Source organism: Canis lupus, chromosome 3 (assembly GCF_048164855.1).
Source record: "Canis lupus baileyi chromosome 3, mCanLup2.hap1, whole genome shotgun sequence".
In the NCBI taxonomy this organism is placed as follows: domain Eukaryota; kingdom Metazoa; phylum Chordata; class Mammalia; order Carnivora; family Canidae; genus Canis; species Canis lupus.
Window position 1 is genome coordinate 27,041,202 of NC_132840.1, and position 22,149 is coordinate 27,063,350.

Below are 22,149 nucleotides of genomic sequence, written 5' to 3' on the forward strand. Positions count from 1 at the left end.
ATAAAAACACTTGGAAATGACTGTTTTTCCCATGTACCCCAAATACTTTCAGCTAGGTAAGGGTCCTAGCTGCCTGAAGTAGCTAAGTGCTGTGGAAGGTACAGAATTATTTTCCGCTTGTAAATATACCAGATCTGTGTAAAAACAAATGACTGGTTTCTTATCACCTGTCTTGTGAAGAAGAACTCTTTTCATTGAAAAACTGGGAGGTGTTGAGAGGTGGTGCCCAGTTTAAAGGATGTATTTCCTCTGTTTTTAAAGCTTTGTTGAGGAGACTTCCATCCTTGCTGGATTATTCTGTGTAGTTTTGGAGACAGGTTTCTGGTGGGCATGGACATAAACAGCTTTCCATAGTTCTTTTGACTTCTGTGTTTATTACACAGCAGCTAAATCTGGCTTTTCTCCGAGAACAGTAGCTGGGATTGTGGAAAATCAACTATTGTATCAAAGTTTAGTTGAGTGAGTATTTCAGATTAACCTCATTGGTACCCAAGAGAATAACTGCAAGTCAAATACTTTAGTGTCATGGTTGTGCAAATATCCTGTAGTTACTACTTTTCTCCCATTCTTCTTTTCTTCAATACGTTTATAAGATGTGTAATTAGTAGTAAGATATGGTAAAAGATCTTTGCTGAGCAACTCAAATTCCTCTTCTCTCTCAAGACACTGTTTGGCCTAATCCACATCAGAGTCTTGGGCTTTAGTATGTTTGTGTAAATCAGAGCAAGTGTCCCAGTGGCTGAGCTTCTGAGATGATAGGCAGTCAGGCCTTTGGGGTACTAAGCACTGCTACATAATCTTAGGATCGATGAATTACATGACCTTCGATGTTAAGATAATGCTTGAGAAAATAGGAGACAAAATAGAATTGAACCTTAAATCACCAAGAAGGGAACCCATGTTGCAAATAATACAAAATTCATGGGCATTCCAAAAATAATTTTTTGTTCAATTTTTTTCCCCCATACATTGCAATTTTCTTAAATCATGAGAGGACTACTCTGATGACAGTGACACCTATCTTCTTTCTTTTTTTTTTTTTTACCTATCTTCTTTCACACTGAGCACATGTCTGTGTTATTTGAATCAAAGACTTTCCGTGTCTGACACCTAGATGATCGTCCCTTGAATCCTAATCCTGGCTGGCCTTTGTGTATAGATAGCTCTGTCTACTGTTATTCAAGACAAATCAGCCAGCATCGGATCGTAGACAGGGAGTGCTTACTCAGTGACTTATCTCAGAGACATCTAACATTAGAGAGAAGACCATGTGATCTGCTTCAGCTTGGTAGAGAGGAGAGGTACCTTCAGCATGTTACTAGCCTGTGGGAGGAGAGGATGAAAAGGGTGTGTACCTTGACTGTCTTTCTCCTCTCTATATTGTACACCTAGCCCAGTAGGGATTAATCTTATGTTGTTTGTAATCCCAGTTGCTGGTGGCATGAATATTTTCTATACTAAAAAACACTTTCCATTTTCAGAGCTAAACATTCTATAGCTTGAGAATCAAGGAGCCATCCGTGCCCTGGATTGCAGCAAGAAAGGCGAACCATATGCATCCTTTCCATGTTTGGCCATATGTACTAAGGGCCCTGGCATAGGCTCAGGCCCCACAAAGTGAACACAGGGTGCTAAGGGAGGGTGGGCTCCTGGAAGACTAATTGGAGGGTGTGGTGTTAGAACTCTGAAGGAAGGATGTTTTTGGTCAGGCCATGGCTGGGAGGGTAGAAGAAAAGCAGCTTTCCAGCTGTAGGAAATATCATGAGCAAAGGCATGGAGACAGGAAATTGCAAACCGTCCCCAGCACGTACAGCAGCCTGGGTGGAGAGGAGGTCACCAGGGGTGCTGCTGTCAGACTTAGGCCAAAATTACGGCCTGGGGGTAGATGTGGAGGACACTCTCTTCAGAGAAGACATTTGGGGACCCATTGAAAGCTTCTAGGAAGAGAAAGGAGAGGTCTTGCCTGAGCTGTGGGAGCATTCTTGAGCAGCAGGAACAAGATGTGCAGACCAGAAAGGAGGTAACAATTTGGTCTCATAGTAAGACCAAAATTGGAGTTGAGAGTGATTAGTGGAACTGGAAGAGTCTTTTATCTTGATTTTTCTCCAGTGAAAATGTGTCCCTTTTTTTTTTTTTTCAGTAGGATGAAGGGGCAGCTGGTTTTGATGTTTTAGGTTTTGTCTTTTTTTTAACATTGGATGGTAGTATGCAAAGAAAAGTACTAGAGATTTAAGATTTTAATTTGAGAAGTAACATGAAAATCAACCACCTTTCTCAGCCACATTTCTGGAAATGAATTCTGTTAAATATGTACATAACTATTGAATATTAATTGTTCATTTCTTCAAGCAAAGTATCCTTTGCATAAAGCACATTTCCCCAGCAAAGAATAACTACTACTGAGAAAGGTTTTAAGACTGAGTAATCAAACTCTGTTAATATTAAGAGGTTAAGAATGACTCGAGCATTTGGCATGAGCCTTCAGCATGGAGTTTTATTTAATTTCAGATTAAAACCTTAGATAAACAATTTTTTAGCCTCATTAATGCTTAATCTAATGTTACATAACAAAGTGTGGACTTCCTGAATAGGTTGATACTATTGAGGACACAGTTGTGTTATAGCCACATAACCAGAGACCTCTGCTGCAAGTGCTGGGCATCCTTGCCATTCACAGGGTGCTCTTCTGGACAGCATTCTCACATCACCTGACTGTGGCACCGCTCCTGTTGAACCAGAATCTGCATTTTAATCAGCTCTCCAGGTGATTTGAATGCATAGTTTAAAAAACAGTGCTGTTGACAATAGTGCGGATATGCAGAATCCTAAACCCATATCTTACATTCATTCATTATTTTTTTTTTCTAAAGATTTTATTTATTTATTCATGAGAGACACAGAGAGAGGCAGAGACATAGGCAGAGATAGAGAAGCAGGCTCCATGCAGGGAGCCTGACATGAGACTTGATCCAGGTACTCCAGGATCATGCCCTGAGCCGAAGGCAGGCACTCAACCGCTGAGCCACCCAGGCCCCCTCTCACATTCATTCTTAAAATAATGTTGCTTTTATTCTGTTAACGTTACAAATTGCTTCACTGTTAGGGCTTAATTTTGTTTTTTGAATTACTACAAAGTATCCCACATACACAGAACAGTATCTGGGCTTATTTTCATTATCAATAATAGAATTTCTTAATATAGCTTCCCTTTTCCTATCTTTCATTTTTTCCTAGAAACACAATTGTAACATCTGTCACATTTTATATAAAAACTGTTGTCCTCCTCTTTCCTTGCCACATGCAGTTAATTGTATGTGAGTCAGGCTAGCCTAGATCTTAAGTATCTAAGAGAAACTTTTCTATTTGAAAGGATGATATTCTCTTATTAATATGAAATTTACATACTTAATACTGTGGTGTTTTCAGGTCTTACTTTCTTTCCCTGGCACCCCCTTATATACGATAAGGAAGTATACATATTTTGAGAGCTTGGCAAGATTGGATCCAAGGAGAGACCCAGACTGGTGCCATGCCTCTTTTCTTAATAACTTGTCCTCAGGTAGGGGCAGATAAAGTTGAAATTTTCCATTCAAACCAGAAATGATTGCCTGAGAGGCACCTGGATGGCTCGGTTGAGTGTCTTGCTTTTGGTTCAGGTCATGATCTCCAGGTCATGGGATAGAGCCCCATGTTGGGCTCTCTGCTCAGCAGGGAGCCTGTTTCTCCCTCTGTCTGCTTGTGCGCCTTCTCTGTGTCAAATGAATAAATAAAACCTTAAAAAAAAATAGTGATTACCCGATAGAAAGCCACTACGTTTTAGCAGTGAGTACTGTGATCCTATGGTTATTGCCATGCAGGGGGTTTGTTCGCATTAAAATGAAGCAGAAGCTTGAATCTTTTCATCTGGTAGTGTAAGCTATGTGGATATTTGGCTGGGCAGTGGTCCAGTTTTGACTAAGGTAATCTAAATGAGATTGGCTTAGATTCTCTTGTGTAAGTAAAGCAGTTAAAAAATTTGTAAGAAATATTTGGTACTGATGTTGGTGGGAATAAGGAGGTCTTTAAAAATTGGGTGACTGTTTAAACCAAGGGGCTTCGAATATTTGCTGTTCTCTGTAAATTGTCTTAGGCCTGCCCTTGGCCTTATTCTGCATATCAGAACTGAAGGGAAAGGCATGAAAGTATTTCAGTTGTGGGGCAGCCTGGGTAGCTCAGAGGTTTAGGGCCGCCTTTGGCCCAGGATGTGATCCTGGGGACCGGGGATCGAATCCCGCATCAGGCTCCCTGCATGGAGCCTGCTTCTCCCTCTGCCAGTGTCTCTGCCTCCCTATCTCTCTCTCTCTCTCTCTTTGTCTCTCATGAATAAATAAATAAAAATCTTTAAAAACAAAAAAGTATTTCAGTTGTGTATGATGTATTGCTTGTAGATACTGCTTCCAAATGAAACTACCTTGGACTTTAAAGTTACTGAACACACCGCTGCTTACAAGAATCAATTCTTTATTTGCTGTTGGTATTTGCTAACCTGTATTTTTCCTATGATTTGACTGGGTCTTGGTTACCTGGTGAGTTTTTAGATGGAGACATTTATGACTTTGAAGCCTAAGTAGATTCCCCCATTTTACTAGCCAGTTAAACAAGTAAAAGGTTTGAAATGATCTTTAAGAAGGCTTATAAGCTCTGATTACTGTGGTTATATTCAATGTGTTTATTTACTTGGAGCTCATATCTTATATCATAGATTTTTTTTTTAGCCTTCATAAGATCGGTGAACCCATCCTAACTTTGAAAATCCAGTTTGCTCTTGTTTCAAAAATAAGTTTTAAAATATATCTGAAGTCCTAATCCTTGTGTTTTTGGTTTATTTTAATCTTTTTTTTTTTTTTAAGATTTTATTTATTTATTCATGAGAGACATAGAGAGAGGCAGAGACACAGGCAGAGGGAAAAGCAGGCTCCATGCAGGGAGCCCCACATGGGACTCGATCCTGGGTCTCCAGGATCACGCCTTAGGCTGTAGGCAGTGCTAAACCGCTGAGCCACTGGGGCTGCCCCAGTTCATTTTAATCTTATTTGAAGTTATGTCTTTGAGTAGTACTAAGGAATGGAGAGTAAAACTTACATGTATTGTTTGGAAAAGTAAAGGCTTTCAGTTCTGTCTTACTCATGGCTGCCTCCCAGGCAGTCTTCCCCGCGCCCCCCCCCCCGCATCATAAGCTTTCTTTTTACTCTGTTGGATGTAATTTGGAAAACATTAATTGTATTATAGAAGTGGGAAAAGCAAGCAGGAGAAAACTGTCTTGGGACACTAGAATTCCATTAAGCTGAGTTTTTTTTTTTCGAGATGTTTACATTTTATTTTATTTTTTTATTTTTTATTTTTATTTATTTATGATAGTCACAGAGAGAGAGAGAGAGGCAGAGACACAGGCAGAGGGAGAAGCAGGCTCCATGCACCGGGAGCCCGATGTGGGATTCGATCCTGGGTCTCCAGGATCGTGCCCTGGGCCAAAGGCAGGTGCCAAACCGCTGCGCCACCCAGGGATCCCAGATGTTTACATTTTAAACTCAGTTTCAATGTTAATAACCTCCATTATTTTTTTATTTTTACAATTCTTTGTTCTGTTCATGTCTTTTTTTTTTAAGATTTATTTACTTATTTATTCATGATAGACATAGAGAGAGAGGCTGAAACACAGGAGGAGGGAGAAGCAGGCTCCATGCCAGGAGCCGGACGTGGGACTTGATCCCGGGACTCCAGGATCGCGCCCTGGGCCAAAGGCAGGCGCTAAACCGCTGAGCCACCCAGGGATCCCCTGTTCACAGGTCTTAAGTTCTTCTGAAACTTCTAAATTATGGTGTCATAATTTCTAGGATTTGGCCTTGGAGGTGTCTAAACCATTGCCATGGTTCTCCGTTGGCAAAATTGAGACTGTTTTGGGAACTGTTTTGGGGAACCTTTGGTACCCAAGGTGTGTATTCTCCTTGAGGTATCTGTGGTGGGTGTGAGGGTGCTTACCCTTGTGGAATCCACTGGTAAAGAGGCCAGTGGGGCTTGTGTTCTCCTCTGGAAGGTGCTGAGTGACAGTCACTGAGACTGTCCAGAGCCCAGTTACAGGGCTTGGACTGCACACTCATGAGAGCCACACAAGCTCTCCTCTCTGTGCACTGGTGGCAATTACACAAATTGCCCAACTTCTCTCTCAGAAAAATTGTATTTTCTGCCCTTGAAAAATTATTCTTTATTTTGTTTTAGTCCTAGGCTGTGGACACTGCTTCCTTTTTTCTTCCATGCATTTCTGTTCTGCACAAGTATATGCATCTGTGTATTTATACAGAATATAAGGCTTTCTGGGCAGCCCTTCTCATTGTAATACCTCTTTATATCTCCTGTAGTGCCCAAAACAGACTCTTCCTTGATATTTGTTTAAAATGAGATGTGCGGCCCTGTATATCTGTGGGAATATATTCATATGTGTGAATGATGGGATGGAAATACACTGTAACCATAGATAGATATATAGTTATTGGTCCTAAAAGATAAATATATCTCATTATTTGTAAGGAAAGATTTTCCTCATTTTTTGTTCTTCATGTGTTTTTCATGATCTGCTTTCAGATCTGCCATTTTAAAGACCAGCTAAAACTTGCACATCCTAGGCCTTGGACTATGTAGCAGATAGAAAATCCTTATTAACTTTCCTGTCTCGAGACAGTAAGACTAGGACTGGGGGTAGGGGGGTCACTGTGCCTTGTTTGGACTTTTCCTGTTCGTGCTTATCGTGAGCAGTAAATCAACCTTGCTGTTTGCATAGCAATTCTGTTTTCTAGATTATTTATAAGATTGAAACCCATTGTTTATTTTTCTCAGCAGGTTTATTGAGCAAGTCAAGAATAAAAGATTGTATTTAAGCAGTAGAGCAAGCCATTAGCCAATTGCAGCCTGGCTTCAAAACTATTGTGTGTTTGTGTCTGTGTGTTTGTATGTCTGTTCCGTGTGTGTGCTATATGTATTGTGTGTACTGGAGGTGAGAGCCAAGTGACCGAGGTTCAGGGTTGCCAGGTCTCTGCAGCTTTTCAAGGTTCCTGTGACTGTTTAAGGATTTTTTTTCCCCTTTTAGTCAGTTAGTGAATCACCATCATATGCCATTTTATTATCTTGAAAACAGTCAGGAATTCTTCTCCTGTGTCTTTGCTGTATGAATGAAATCCCACTGATAATGTTCTGAACGATATCAAGTTAAAAGTTTTTCCTGTGATGCTTTGGTGATGTATTTTCAGCTGCAGCCATTGTCTCTTTGTCCCCATGTGTAGGAGTTGGGATTTTCTGTGAGTTTGGCAAGTAATGGTGACTTTTGAGTATTTGATTATTTTAGAGGGCCGGAACAGCGTAGGTCCAAAGCCCTTGGGACTCGATGATTATTGATTTAGGCACACACCTACTATGATCAGAACTTGGTTCTCCTTCCCACAGATGCTCTGTTTTGTAAATGTGCTAATGAAGTACATGGAAGCAGGTCAGAGGTTTGTGGCCTTCAGTTGTCAAGGGAAGTGTTTAACTTTTGGAAGGAGAATCTGGAATGTGTTGAACAACAGGAGGAGTAATTAAATTCTAAAGGAAACAGGCCCAGTGAATCTGTATACATGGCCAGCTTCAGTAAAGTAAAGCAGGCAGCGAATGAAGTGGACAAACCCTGTAGACATTCTGGAGAAGGTGGGATAGAAAGCAAAGCAAAATTTTTAAAAAGGAAGTTTTAAATTTGCTTTGCTCTGTGGATTGAATTTGCTTATCAAAACTTGAAGCTCTTGGGGCGCGTGGGTGGCTCAGTTGGTTGAATGTCTGGCTCTTGATTTTGGCTCAGGTCATGATCTCAAGGTCGTGAGATCAAGCCCTGTGTCAGGCTCCGCTCTCAACACAGAGTCTGCTTGTCTGTCTCCCTCTGTTCTCCCCCCGCCTCATATGCACACTCTTGCACATGTGCGAGCTCGCTCTCTCTCGCTCTAAAATAATTAAATAAAATCTTAAAGAAAAACTTGAATCTCTTAATTCTTTTGACCATGTCAGCCTGTCAGGTGACTCAGGTAAAAAGACTATGTGCTTCTCTGTCTACCACATTATATTAGGTTTTATCAGATGGTTGGGCAGAATAATACAGTTAAAGGATGAAATGCTTCTTACATAGTTACTTTGTATTTATATTAAAATGTGTAAGTTCACACCTTGGAATATGCATCCATTTGTCTAGTATGTATGTCTCAGATTGAAGCTAAAGCATACTGTTTTCTTTTGTCCTATATTCTGTTCTCATTACTGATTGCCCAAATGCTAAATTGCCTTACCGGGCATGTCTATAAATACTTCCATTTCGTAAAAAAATTTTCCTAGAAATCAGTAACAGGATGTTTAGATAGTGTGAATAGAAGAATGTATGGTTTATTCCTAATACCAATCAATCAGCAAGCACTTCCAGAGTTTATTGAGTCTAACGAGCAGATGAGATGTGGCTCCACTAGCTGAGGATCTCTCCGACTATTCAGTTACCACAGTGCAAGTGTCAGGACCCTGACGGTAAAACTGTAGGGCACTGACCCTATGTGGTAATAGGAATCAGAGCACCTGAAGATGAGGGCTGAAGGAACATTCTGGAAGATGTGCACTTAGATCTGGAAGTTATGTAAAAAATAGGTATTTTAAAGAAATACTTTGCCAAAGAAAGTCCTTGAAGTATCCTTGAGGAATTCCCTAATACCTGAATCCTTCTGTCGCATGCCTTCAGAGTGGCTGCCCTGCTATTCCTGAGAACCTGGTAACATTGAACCCATTAAATGGGACCAATGTGGTTTGGGACAGTTCCATTACTTTAGATGTCCTCCTTTTATTAAGCTGGGATCTGAATCCCTTCATCATCCATGTTTTGTCCTAATTGAGTCCTTTGATGACATAGAGAAATATTTGTGCCATGCCTCTCCTTCATAGAGACTCTTCAGATGGGTCAGGGTAGTCAGCACTCCTGCCTGGACTTCTGCATCCCACACCATGCATTCTAGGTGAGCTTCTCTGGACCATTGTGATTTGGCCCTACCAGCAGTGTCAGAGAGCCAGGGTAGCACCTGTCTCTCACCCTGGCTTTCTCCTTCAAAGAGCAGGCAGGCACATGTATTAACTCAATGCACGCTTCTGGTGTAAGAGAAAGTCCCATTTTAGGTTTTGTTTATTTTGTTTAGTACATCTTAAGGGGGTTAGCATTTTTAACCCAATTCATTTCCCACAGTGAGCAAGTATTTAATAAAAGACATTACCTGATATAGCAGTGTATACTCAGACTAATTATCAGAGCATTTCACACTTGAAGTATATTTGAGCAAAGATTTCCAGTGCCAAACCACAGCATAATCAAACGTGAAACAATGGGCTCTTTCCTAGTGGGAAGGACCATTAGCTTTAATCTCTACCCCAGACCCTCTCCAGGAGTTTTGTCCATGCTTATTATAATCTTGGCACCAAAGCAGTCTTTCAGCCATTCCTACATGTTTTAGTAAACTATGGCTGAAGATGAAGATAGTCATTTAGCAGACCTGTGCCTTCATCTGTTGGCTGCTTTTTTTGTTTCAACCAGCTGTTGAAAGCAAAGCCTGAGTAACAGAGTTCTCCTCCCTTCCCACTCGGAAACAAAAAATGGGGAAATGGGCTATTCATGGACTAAACTGGGAGCCCTGGATTTTAAGGGAAATCATGGCTCTAGTGCTTGCTGTCAGTTTTCCAAATTGGATTTTTCTGCCTTTCACTGAGCTTTTCCTCTCTATAGAGCCCTCCCCACTCCTTTCAGGTTGGTGGGGAGAGTACCCCAACACCACAGTTGATAATACACATACCCTGCCAGAAGTAAGGCGCTTCCCTTGCATCCCTGTGGCCTCACCTGGTTGTTTCAGAGTAGGTAGTCCAGCTTTTCATTCTGCTTACCATTGCTGGAGAACACACAGGCAAGGTCAGAAGGTCTAGAACTGAGCCTCACAACCACTTTCTTGCATAAGCACGCATCCTTAGGTATCAGGCTGACCATTTCCTGTTCTCAGATGCTATACTCCCTCTGCTGGTCTTGAGACTACTGGTGCTTCCTTCAGACCACATGGCTCTGCATTCATGAGGATACGGTCCGGTTCCCCCAGCCTTCCTCTGTGTGTGCTGCATAGAAAAACAAAAGAACTCTTTCTGGCTGTGAGAAAATTGAGTTCTCTGGCAGAGATGGCAAAGAGTACATGTGGTGTAGAGGTCCCTTCTAGTGCCATTCCCCCACCTCACATCCTGCCCCTAAAATATTCCAAGACATTTTAACTTGTTGGGGGTGCCCCCAAATCCAGCATTTCTCTGTTTGATCATTGTTCCTTACACTTGATTTCTTTCACTGCCAGCCCCTGCGCTCGGCCCAACCCTTGCCTCCCCCAGTGCTCCCGGCTGGGGTCATTTTTTATAGCACACATAACCTTTAAACCAAAAAGAAAGTACATTGCTTATAACAAAATGAATCTCTTTTCTGCTTTTATTTTGAAAAGTCCTTCTTGTTGTTTAATGTGGAGGATATTCGTGCTGAAAGCCTGTTCCAAGTAGGCATTTGTGCATCCCAGAGGAACTTTTGATTTATTTCCTTAACTCTGCCCTCCTTTCTCTGTGGTTCAGAAACCTTTAATGGTCTGTGAAGCTCCGAGACTTCAGTGCAAAACAGTAGTCGTTTTAAGAACCCCTCCTACTATATAAAAGGCCTGCCAGTTTCCACATGCTGGGTTTTTGACTCCCTGACAGGCTGACCTCTCACAAATTTTGGTTGTACAGCAGGGCATCCAGGGTTGGGGCCTTGATAATGGTTTTGTGAAATATTTTTTCCCTTCTCCCTCTCTTTGAAAAGTTGTAATGAGAATTCCGGGCTCTTGGCCAGCCCGTGGGATGCGATACAGTAGAAATGTTTCTGGTGCCCTTTGTTACTGTTCAGCTTTGATTAGGTTTATTTCCCGTAAGCTTAATTTTGCTCCCCCCTCTCCCCTCTTTTATGGCTCAGGAGGTTAACTGAGCCAAGGTTATGTATTTGATTGCGCAAGCTGCTGCAACCTTATGGAATCACTGCGCCAGGTCTTTGTGATAGATGAGGGGAAGCCACTTTCCGCACATCCTTGCATTTCTTCTCACCGAGGCTGCCTTCTGGTCATACCTGCTTTCATGGAAGGGTATAACCAGCCCTGTCGGCTGTGTAGCTTGCCCCTGCATCTTCTACTCAGGGCATTCTAGGAAACCATTGTACTTATGTCTTGAGATTTTGTGAAGTTAGAAATCATGGTAGACCTCTCTCTCTCTCTCTCTCTCTCTCTCTCTCTCTCTCTCTGAGGTTTCTGCCAGCTGGTGGGAGGAGGTGGAGGTGCCTCCAGAGCAGCAGTCAACAAACAGTGACACTCCTTTGATCTTTCTTGTGGTTCTCCATTTCAAAAGAAAGAAGTGGTTGCAGCTTTAAAAAGTTTTCTAATACTGCTTTGACTTTGTATTTATAGCTCTTTTCATCCTTGCAGTTGAGAACACTTTACAGACATTTCATCATTTCTCCTGATATCCTGTGAGGATGCCAGGGTTCTTGTACAAGTTCAGGGAAGGAAACTGAGGTGCAGTGACACTGAAGGGGCCCTCTGCACCAGCACCATCTAGGTCAGAAGTGAGGATGAGCCAAAAGCAGAGCCTCTGTGGTGTGAGTGTGTGGAATTGGGGCCATGCTTGCTTCTTATAGAAGGAAAGTAAGATTTTATTATCATAGAAATTCTTTATTCACAGTAGGACTCCTTGGCCAACTTACAGTGATGAAGTATAAGTACACAACTCTTTCGTGTCCAGGAGTTGTTGAGACAAGGACTCTGGTAAGCTACTGGGGTGGGGTGCACTGAGCTTGTAAGTTCAGTTTTGAATTTGAGTGTGGACGGTAGACCTAACATTGAATTCAGATCTAGAAGCTGAGATTCAAGCTTGTGCCACAGAGAAACCATACCATCGCAGAACGGACTCCTCCCCTCCCCAATCCCCACTGAGAGGTTGTGATGGGAGTTGTATCCCTGAGAACAGGAGTGAGGGTGTCGAGGGTCCCTCAGACTCTCTCTTCCTGGTGGTTCTGTGCCTTCTTGAGAATCATTCTGGCTCTTAGCACTGGCTTGAAGGCTCTTGATAACTGAATAGCTAATGGAATGGCCATCCTTTAGGCCGCACAGAGAGAAGGGGTAGCTGTCCCTGGTGCCTTGTTGGAGCAGAATAATATGTGCTAAAGTAATACTTTGAACACTCCTTCCTCGGTTTTTGTCCCCATTTTCTCTGTGCCCTTGCTGCCAGCTTCTGGCCACGCCTCATCAGCTGTAAACGAGTCGAGCCCCTCATCATTCTGACAGCACTCTCATGCAAGCCTTCTTGTGAAGAAGGTTGGTAAGTTTTTTCTCTCCCTGTTTAGAAACACAGATGTCTTACATCTCCACAAAAGAATTTTGGAAATAAACCTATTTTACAGAAAGATCCACACAAGTTTGACATTGTTTCCTCAAAGCACCTTATTCACAGTCCTTAGCAAATACACCACTCTTCTAAGTCAAATACCCCTCCACCTTTTTCTTCCTCCAGCCCCAAGTGTCCTCAGATGCCTGCACAGCTGAGCAGGAAATAAGGTTCCTTTTTTCCCTAAACTAGTCGTACAAACAAGGCCAAAGAGGAAATTGCTCATTCTTTGGTATTATTAAGTTTATTTTTAGTTTCCTAGTACTTGATTTATTTTGGAGGAAGCAGAGGAATAAAATGCAGTGTCTTACTAAGGGAAATCAGACTAGACACCATATCTGAAGCATTATTACTAAGTTAATGAACTTTTCATGAGGAGTGCTTTTTGACTGGCCCTTAAAGTGTGGGTTTTTTCTTTTTAATTTTATTTATATGTATTTATTCAATCAGCCAGTCACTCCGCAGACATTTGAGTTCCTGTGTAGAAGACCTTTTAGATAGATACTGAGGATGTACCAAAGACCCCTTTAATGGGTTTTCCAGTTTACAGAGCAGTTTCTCACGTTTTTCATGACAATCTCCTGAAGCAGTTAGGTGACTGTGGCTAAGCACTGGGATACAGACCTGTGACTTGTCATCACTCTTATTTGCTCATCCCCCCATAAGCACTGGGTGCAATTAAACCTTTCTCTTCCTGGCATGAGATCTCATGACTGATAAGTTTATCAGCTCTGCAGTAGCCTCTTCTTCCTTCTTACATAAAATTGCTGGCAAAAAGAAATGTGGATGAGTTCTTGTTCTACTCTCCCTGTCCTTGGACAAATTACTCAATTGCTCTGTTTTAGTCTTCTCATCTATAAAACGGGGGTCATATGACCTACATCCTAGGACATTTGTGAGGATTAATTGAGTACACACGTACCTTGTGTTATCGTGCTTCACAGATAACTGTTTTTTACAAATTGAAGGTTTGAGACTTCAGTGCAGAAAGGAAACTGCAGATGTGGTGGAAACAGCTAGGGCACTAGAATTAGAAGTGGAGCCTGAAGATGGGACCAAATCACTGCAACCTCAGGATAAAACTTTTAGTTTCTTATGGACGAGCAAAGGAAAGTGTTCTCTTAAGATGGAATGTACTCCTGATGAAGATGCTGTGAAGACTGTTGAAATGACAACAAAGGATTGAGAATATGAGACAGATTCAGCTGATAGAGAACAGCAGTGTTTGAGAGGATTAACTCCAATTATGAAAGCAGTTCTACTGTGGCTACAAGGCCCTCACACAGCATTACATGCTACAGAGAAATTGTTCGTGAAAGAAAGAGTCAGTCAACGTGGCAAACTTCATTGTTGTCTTGTTGTAAGAAATCTCCATGGCCACCCCAACCTTCAGCACCCACCACTCTGAGCAGCCTGCAGCCATTGCATTGAGGCAAGACCTCTGCACCAGCAAAAAGGTTACAACTGGTTGACAGCTCAGTTGATGATTAACACTTTTTAGGAGTGAAGTATTTTTAATTAAGGTATATATACTTTGTTGTCTTAGACATAATGCTATTGCACACTTAATAGAACAGTATAGTCTCAATGTAATAACTTCATATGCCCTGGGAAACCAAAAAATTCATTTGACTTGCTTTATTGTAATACTCACTTTATTGTGGTGTTCTGTAACTGAACCCATGATATCTGAGGTATGCCTGTACTTGAGGGTCCAAATGGTCTTACCTGTATGTAGTTGTGAAAGCTAAAGTATTTTGAGGACTTGAAAAGCAAAAGAATCTTATTCAAAATTTTACAATTTGAAATTATATACGTATATGAATATTTTATACATATATACTTACATATACTGTATATATATATATACACACACATACGTACATACATACGTATTATGGCTTACTTTGGGGTGGGGAGAGCTTACTTACAATCCAAATTTCTGCTTGCACTTCTCAAACAATACCATGGAAACTTCATATAACAGTATTATGAACCCAAAGATGAATTGTGTGAATTTATGCCAGATTTGGCTCTGTCCTGTCTACAAAGTTAGAGTACTGGAATTAGAAGTTGAAATTTGGAATTCCAGAATGTTAAGAAATTCCATTGATTTGGTCTTCCCAATGTATCAGTCCCATCCCTCCACCTTGCTGTCTTCAAGCTCTCAGGGTTTCTTAATACAGAAACCACGGGCTTTCCTTGGCCTGTGCTGCAGAATCAGCAAGTAAACATGTGTGGAAGACCAGGCATTGAGCTCCTGTTAGCTAAAGCTTCTTATAGCATTTCAAATTATAAACAAGGGATTTAAAAATTATATTCTTAAACTTTAATATATTTTCTTGAGATATCTTAAGCTCTAGTTTATTATATAGTTGTCATTTTTATCAGGATACTAGTAAATCCATAAGTAATTTGATGTCCCCAGACTTTCATTGATTGTCTCTAGTTTACTTAGTTGCCCAATTCGGGATGCATCAGAGTTGAGGGTTATTGTTTTCTGTGACCTATGCTATTCAAGTAATGTTAATAACAGAAATAATCTTATTTGTGCTCAGGTTCCTTTGTTAAGAGGGAACCCAGTATGTCAGTAATACAGAACATTCTGTATCATTATCAAAGCATGTTGATCTTTTAGGGCCAGAAATCAAACCCATTTTATAAGTACAACTAGAAGAGACATGAGGAAGGGGAAGTGTTCACCCAGAGCAATATAGCAGGTTTTTAGATTGTGTCACCAAGAGAAAGAAAGTCCACTAAGCTGGTGCTTGCTGTTTTCGTCCTATGGTTCCCATTGAAAGAGCCCCAGAGTTGCAGATGCTGTGGCTCAGGCCTCACCAAGTAGGACACTGCATCTTCCTTGACATTTATTTCATTTACTTGGAGGTGGATATAAGAACTGTTATATTTGAGTCCTCCCAGAAGAACTTAAGACTGAAAACCTCAGAAATGTCTGGAAAGATAATAAAGTAATGCAAAGCATAGGATAATATGTGGCAAAGCAGTATTGTCTTGAATAAGTTGAATGCCTGGTCACTTAGGGACTAATTGTATGGAAGTCACTAATTGTGAGCCCGTCCCAATTTCTTCTTATCATAAGTAAACTGACCACATTCTTCCTCATACTTCATGATAAGCTTCATTATCTTCTATAGTGCACATCTTCATTGGATAGTATAAACTGTATTCTTGACCATGCTCTACATAGTTGAGAATTCTTACATTATTTCTGTGAAAGAAAGGCCCTTGAAAACAATCACTGAGATGACACATCGCGTCTGCTGCAGCTGTGTCTTTCTGCTCAGGTCACTTGCTTTGATCAAAGTGCTGCTTCACGAGTAGCTGAAACTTTCATCACAGATATCCCTCCAGGGTTTGTAATTTTCCAGACCAGATCGCCTAATTGATGGAAGTGTTTTCACCACAGTCTTTCAGCAGATGTTTACTCAGTGTGCACCAGCTTCACGAATGCTGGCCAACCCCATTAGGGTCTCTGAATCCTTTGTAGATGGACTCCACCACTAGTGTGAATCATGAGTACTTTGTCACCATAATTAAAGCCACTAAAAGGAAGGATGGAGGTGATGTGGACTGTGTTCAAAGCAGGTGTTCAGTGTTGACAGGGAAGAGCAAATGTTTTATCTTTGCTGAATTTTTAGGAAGCTAGAAATGAAAAATGAGACCCAGGGGAGAAGAGAAAGGGGGGGGGTGCTTTCTAAGCTTATTACATATATTCAGTATCCAGGTTAGGTAAAAATATCAGACTTAAAAGATAAAAGGATTTGGTTAGAGTAGACTTTTTTTTTTGGTTGGATGATATTTTGCTGATTGCTATTTTTTAACATGCCCTTTGTAAGATTTTTTTTTATCTCAAAAGAATGAGGCATTATGTTTAACTTGTAATCTCAAAAACATGTAAGTGGTATTTTAGGTTACTTCTTAAAAGATGAGTCAAGTTGGTGTTAGATTCTCTTATGCTCATTCACTTTGCAAATATTTATTTACAGTCTGCATAATGCTAAACATTGTGTTAAATGCTAGAAGTGTATCATTCACAAGAAATAGATTCCCTCGTACATGGGAATTTTAAATCTGTGAAGAAGACCGATTAAATGAATAATCTCTTAAATGTATAGTTATAAATTCTGATAAGTACTATAAAAGGAAAGGTACTGGATAGTAAGAGAGGGACCTAACTTCAGTAAAGGAATGTCTGAAGATGTTTCATTTAAATTATGACCCCAGAGGGATCCCTGGGTGGCGCAGCGGTTTGGCGCCTGCCTTTGGCCCAGGGCGCAGTCCTGGATATCCAGGATCGAATCCCACGTCAGGCTCCCGGTGCATGGAGCCTGCTTCTCCCTCTGCCTGTGTCTCTGCCTCTCTCTCTCTCTCACTGTGTGCCTATCATAAATGAATAAAAGTTTAAAAAAAATAAATTATGACCCCAGAGATTGAAGAGGAAGGATGGAATCAGAAAAGCACCGATCCCAGGGGACCAGCCTATATAGAGACCCTGGAATAGGATGACCTTGGAACTCAGGTGGGACTAAAAGAAAATAAGTGTATGGAGGTGTATTGAGCAAAAGGAGACTAGTGAAGGGTGAAGTAGAGGTAATGGGAAAGAGTCCGGTTGTGGTGACCTTGCAGACGCCGGCAGTACACTGGTAGCATGTCCTGAGGGCCTCTCCTGTGTCAGGCGCTGTTCTAGGTGCTTTACATGCATTGATCCGTTGGCGTCATAGATAGAAGGCTGTGTACCTTGCCCGAGTTTATAAAGTAGTGCAGCCAAGATTTGACCACAGAGGCATACCCTTGGGGGACCTGGGTGGCTCAATCAAATGTCTGCCTTCAGCTTAGGTCATGATCCCAGTGTCCTGGGATCCAGCCCCGCATCAGGCTCTATGCTCAGCAGAGAGCCTGCTTCTCCCTCTCTCAGTGCCCCTCCCCTCTGCTCATGCTCTCTCTCTCAAATAAGTAAATAAATAAAATCTTGAAAAAAAAAGAATCCATACTCTAAAACACCTCATTATGTTTTTATATGATAAAACAAGCCATTAAAGAATTTTCAAGCAGGATAAGTTAGATTTGTTTTGTTTTATACACACACACACACACACACACGATGCAGTGTAGAAAATGGGTTGAAGTAGGTCAGGAGTGGAAGTTGAGAAATCAGGCAGCAGCCTTGGCTTTTGTGTGCTTGTTTGTCCCACCTCCGGCTTCACCAAAGTAAGAGTATCCACTGAGCCAAATAACGGGAAAAATCTTTAAGTGGGATGGCAGGGCTTTCTGAAATAGCTGTGAGTGAAGAGCAAGACAGTGACATGGCACACCCAGCAGATGTTTGAGGGTGAGAATTTTACCTTCTTTCTCGTGTACATATTTCGTTTTCCAGGTTTTACACAAACATACACATGGGTTGACTTGGCATATTCTTTGTATCACTTGAGCCACCTTCTCCTGTACATTAATTTGGAACCTGTTCACATCTATAGAAGAGAAGAGTCATTTTTAACCTTATCTGGAAGCACAACTCTGCTTATTTTAAGTTCATTTGGATAATTTTGAGAACTACCCTGGGGGGTGCACTTCTTGTCACCCCTTTCAGAAATACATGGTTTCTAAGGGATTGTCATTTTATAAGCACCACACTTCCCTTAAGATATCACCATATCGGGATCCCTGGGTGGCGCAGCGGCTTAGCGTCTACCTTTGGCCCAGGGCGCGATCCTGGAGACCAGGGATCGAGTCCCATGTCGGGCTCCCGGTGCATGGAGCCTGCTTCTCCCTCTGCCTATGTCTCTGCCTCTCTCTCTCTCTCTTTCTCTCTCTGTGACTATCATAAATAAATAAAAATTAAAAAAAAAAAAAGATATCACCATATTCAGGAAAACAGTGGTCCTAACACTGAGCGGGCAAGAGAAGGAAGGGTTTCAGACCCGAGGCCTGTGTTTGGATTCCAAGAGCTCGAACACAGGTAGATGCAGGATACCAAAATGTGAGCGGCCCTGCAGTGGCTATGCTAGGGGGGCTCAAGCAGCTAGAGATCGAGAAGAGTGAGGGCAGGTGGAAGAGGAATTATTTGGGGTGTAGAAACAGTTAAGCAGGGACAGAGTAAACCCCTTGCCCTGTGGGCTTCTGAACAGGAAGTACTTGCTTGTTACTATCTTGGTAAAGATGAGAAACCTTTTTTCAATGGCACAATTGGAATATTTGACAATCTTCTGGCTTGTTGTTTCAGTAAATAATTGAGGAATTATAAAAGAATCTTTATAAAATACGTGTTTCGTATAAAAATAACATAATGAATTTCTGTACTACCACAAGTTTAAGATTGCATGCATTGTTCCCTTCCCGAGCCAATTCCCTGTCCTCTCCACTTAGAGATAACCACTATCCTGAATACTCTGCTATAAACCCTTTCCTTTCCTTCTTGGTTTTGCCTCAAATATTTGTATTCTTCCACAGTATATTGTTTACTTTTACGTTTTTGAATTTCATGGAAGTGGAGTCAAAAGAGAAGAATAGGTTTCTGTACCTTGTTCTTTTCACTCATCTTTATCCTGAGATTTAACTAAGTTGGGTAGTTAGTTCCACACTCACAGCATTATAGGAACAGAATACATTTTATTTCTCATTTCTGCTGTTGATGGACATTTCAGTTTTTTGTTTTTTTGTTTCACTAGTGCAAACAATTCTGTGAATGTTACTGTACATGTCTCCTCGTGCATGTATAAGGGCAATTCCTTAGGTTATAGGCACACACATCTTTTAATTTACTAAATGAAGGCAGTTATTTCCAGATGTATATAAAGGTTCCAGTAATATCACATCCTTGCCAACACCTGATAGAGTCACACATTAAAATGTTTTCCAGCATTTTGAGTTTGAAGTATCTCACAGTAGTTTTGATTTGTATTTCCTTGATTACTATGGATATTGGACATCTTGCAATGCATTTATTGGCCATATGTTTCCTCTTTCGTGAAGGATTTATGTAAATCTTTTGCTCATTTTTCAATTGAATTGTCTTTTCTTTTTGATTTGTAAAAATTCCAGATGCTCCTTATTTTAAATATTGCAAATATCTACTTTGGATTTGTGGCTTACCTTTTGTGTTTTTTATGGTGGAATTAGCATTTTCTTAATTTTGATGTAGTTAAATTTATTAGTCTTTATGGTTTGAATTTGTATTGTTTAAGGAACCTTCATGGTTGTAAAGGCAATCCCTTCTCTTTGTCTTTTAAGAGTTTTATAATTTTGCTTTTCTTATTTAAGTCTTTAGTCTCTTGGAATTAGTTTATTGTGTGTGGTATGAGGTAGAGGACCAGTTTTGTGTGTGTGTGTGTGTGTGTGTGTATGTGTGTAACCAGGTGTCCCAATACCATCTTTTGAGAAATCTACCCTTTCTTTCACTAATTTGTATTGCCAGATATGTCAAAAATGGTATTTCCAGAAATGCATGAATCTATGTTCAGGCTCTGTTTTTGTTCCACTGGTCTGTTTATCTGCCCGTGTGTCAGCACTTTACTGTCTAGCATTAGAATAATAGTTGATGTTTGGTGCAGCACTTTCCCACTCATTTTTTCTTTTTCAAGAATATTTTGGTTATTGGCCCCTTGCTCTTTAAAATTTTTAGAAGCAACCTATCTTGTGCTACAGACTAACCAGTGGGATTTTAAGTGAAGTTGCATTAAATTGCACCTCTAGATCCAGTCCATTGAATTTTGGTCTTTCCTTATTCCTTCGGTTCCTACTTGGACAGCCTCTCCGAGTCACGTTATGAAATATTTCTCCACACTATTTCCTGCATCCCAAGTTGCAGTCTTCCCTTGAGAGAATACAGAATAGATTTCAAAACCTTTGTCTTCTATGTTCTGTTTTTGAGGTAAACTTTGTTTGAAAATCCAACTGTAAGAATTTGGGGCCGCTGTTCAATTTGCTGCCTCCAGAAAGGAAACTCTGGCTCTTTGGGATTCGGCTTTGGCTGTGTTTCAGAGCCTAATTTTGTGGAGTGGGAAGCCTCGCTTGTGTGGCTTTAATGTCTTTATGGGACAGTGCTGCACGAGCTAATAGGAACTCACAAATGCTCTTATTATTAGTAAAGCCCAAATGCGGGAAGTATTTCTTGGCTTGGAATGAGAGAGGTTCCTGAGAAGTTTTCTTGGCTCTCTTTTCTCCTTAAGATTTATACAAACATAACAGTAAATTTTTTTGTGTGTGTGTTTCTGACTCAAGGATAATTTTTAAGGAGAGATTAGTTAACCACAGTATCACAACTTCTCTTAAATATACTAGTACTTTGACCAAGTGAGGCAGAAGTGCACCTTAAATTCGTGAAATTTATTTTCCTTTGCTTGGAAACTGGTTCTCCTTTGCCTTTCTTTGACTCCTCTGGTTGGGGGGGGGGGGTGGTAAGGAGAGGGGGGTTTGACAGAGAAGTCTTCCCTTCAAGGAGATAAAAGCTCACCAAGTAGCTGATCAGGCAGGCCTTCTTAGGCCTGGAGTTTGTTTGTATTGTGTTGTTTTTGACACCGAGAACTAGAAGTATGAGATTATCTGATACTCTTAAAGGTCTTTTTGGCACCCAGGGTATTCTGTATTTCCATTGTGAATTAACATAAAGCAGTATTTAGAACTCTGCTATAGCCTACCCCAGTACTATTCAATCTTTAGGAATTAGAACAGGTTTTCTTTGGATCATTCGCGACTTATCAGGGGCTATGTTTTAATCAAGACTTCCTGACTAGACTTGACCCTCTGTCTAGGCGAAGGGCAAAGGAGGCAGGAGGCAGGAGGCAGCCAGAGACTCTCGAAGGAGGGGCCAAGAGGCATCATTAAAGACATTAATAGTCAACTCAGTCATTATGCTGTGGCAGGTATTGGTATTGTTCATTGAACTATTAATTTATATATATAATCCATTTTGATTTGATTTTAGACAATGAGCATATTAAATTTTAAAATGCAGTTAGAACAATTCAGTGGCTGCGTTCTCCCCCTCTGCTTCTTGTAAAGAGCCGCGTAGGTCCACTTGACCTAGTCTTGCTAGAATTCCAGGAACGGAAGGTGAGAGGACCCAATATCCCAGTGGCTGGTAGAAATAGCCCTGCAGATCTGCTCTTGGGCAGGCAGGCCCTGGAGGAGAATTGGGCAAAAGGGACTGACTTGTCAGAGACTGCTTTGGGTTCACTTTTAGATTGTTGGAGGAAGTGATCTTGGCCATTTCATCCATTGAGAAATAGATCCATGAATCACGTGTTGATGGCCAGGACAGTTCACCTGTTTCACAGAAGCACTAATTACTTTGATTCTCAGTTCTACCCACAGGAGTGAGACATAGGTAGGACTTCTTAGGATTTAAGTCATGGGACTAAAAAAAATGTAGCTTGAGTTCTTTATCAGCAGTCTGGAATTACTTTCTGGAACAATTGAGTGAAAGCGTACAGAACCATGCTGTTTCCTGTGGCTAGAAGGAGCATAGGAAACCCCTTCAGGGCATCTGGTTGTGGCATCGGAGCCTTTGATCCAGAACATATGTGACAAGAATTTTTAAGTGCTACTCATCAGACCAATTTTCCTCTTATCTGGGGTTAGTATACCACCTCTTATCTCTGCTCTTGCCTTAAGCAGCTAACA

At 41.0% G+C, this 22,149-nt stretch overlaps 1 protein-coding gene across 12 annotated transcripts in view; it reads left to right on the forward strand.

Annotated features, from left to right (window-relative positions):
• RERE (arginine-glutamic acid dipeptide repeats) overlaps positions 1–22,149 on the forward strand; it is a 408,653-nt gene that overhangs the window by 355,957 nt on the left and 30,547 nt on the right. The window lies entirely within an intron of this gene.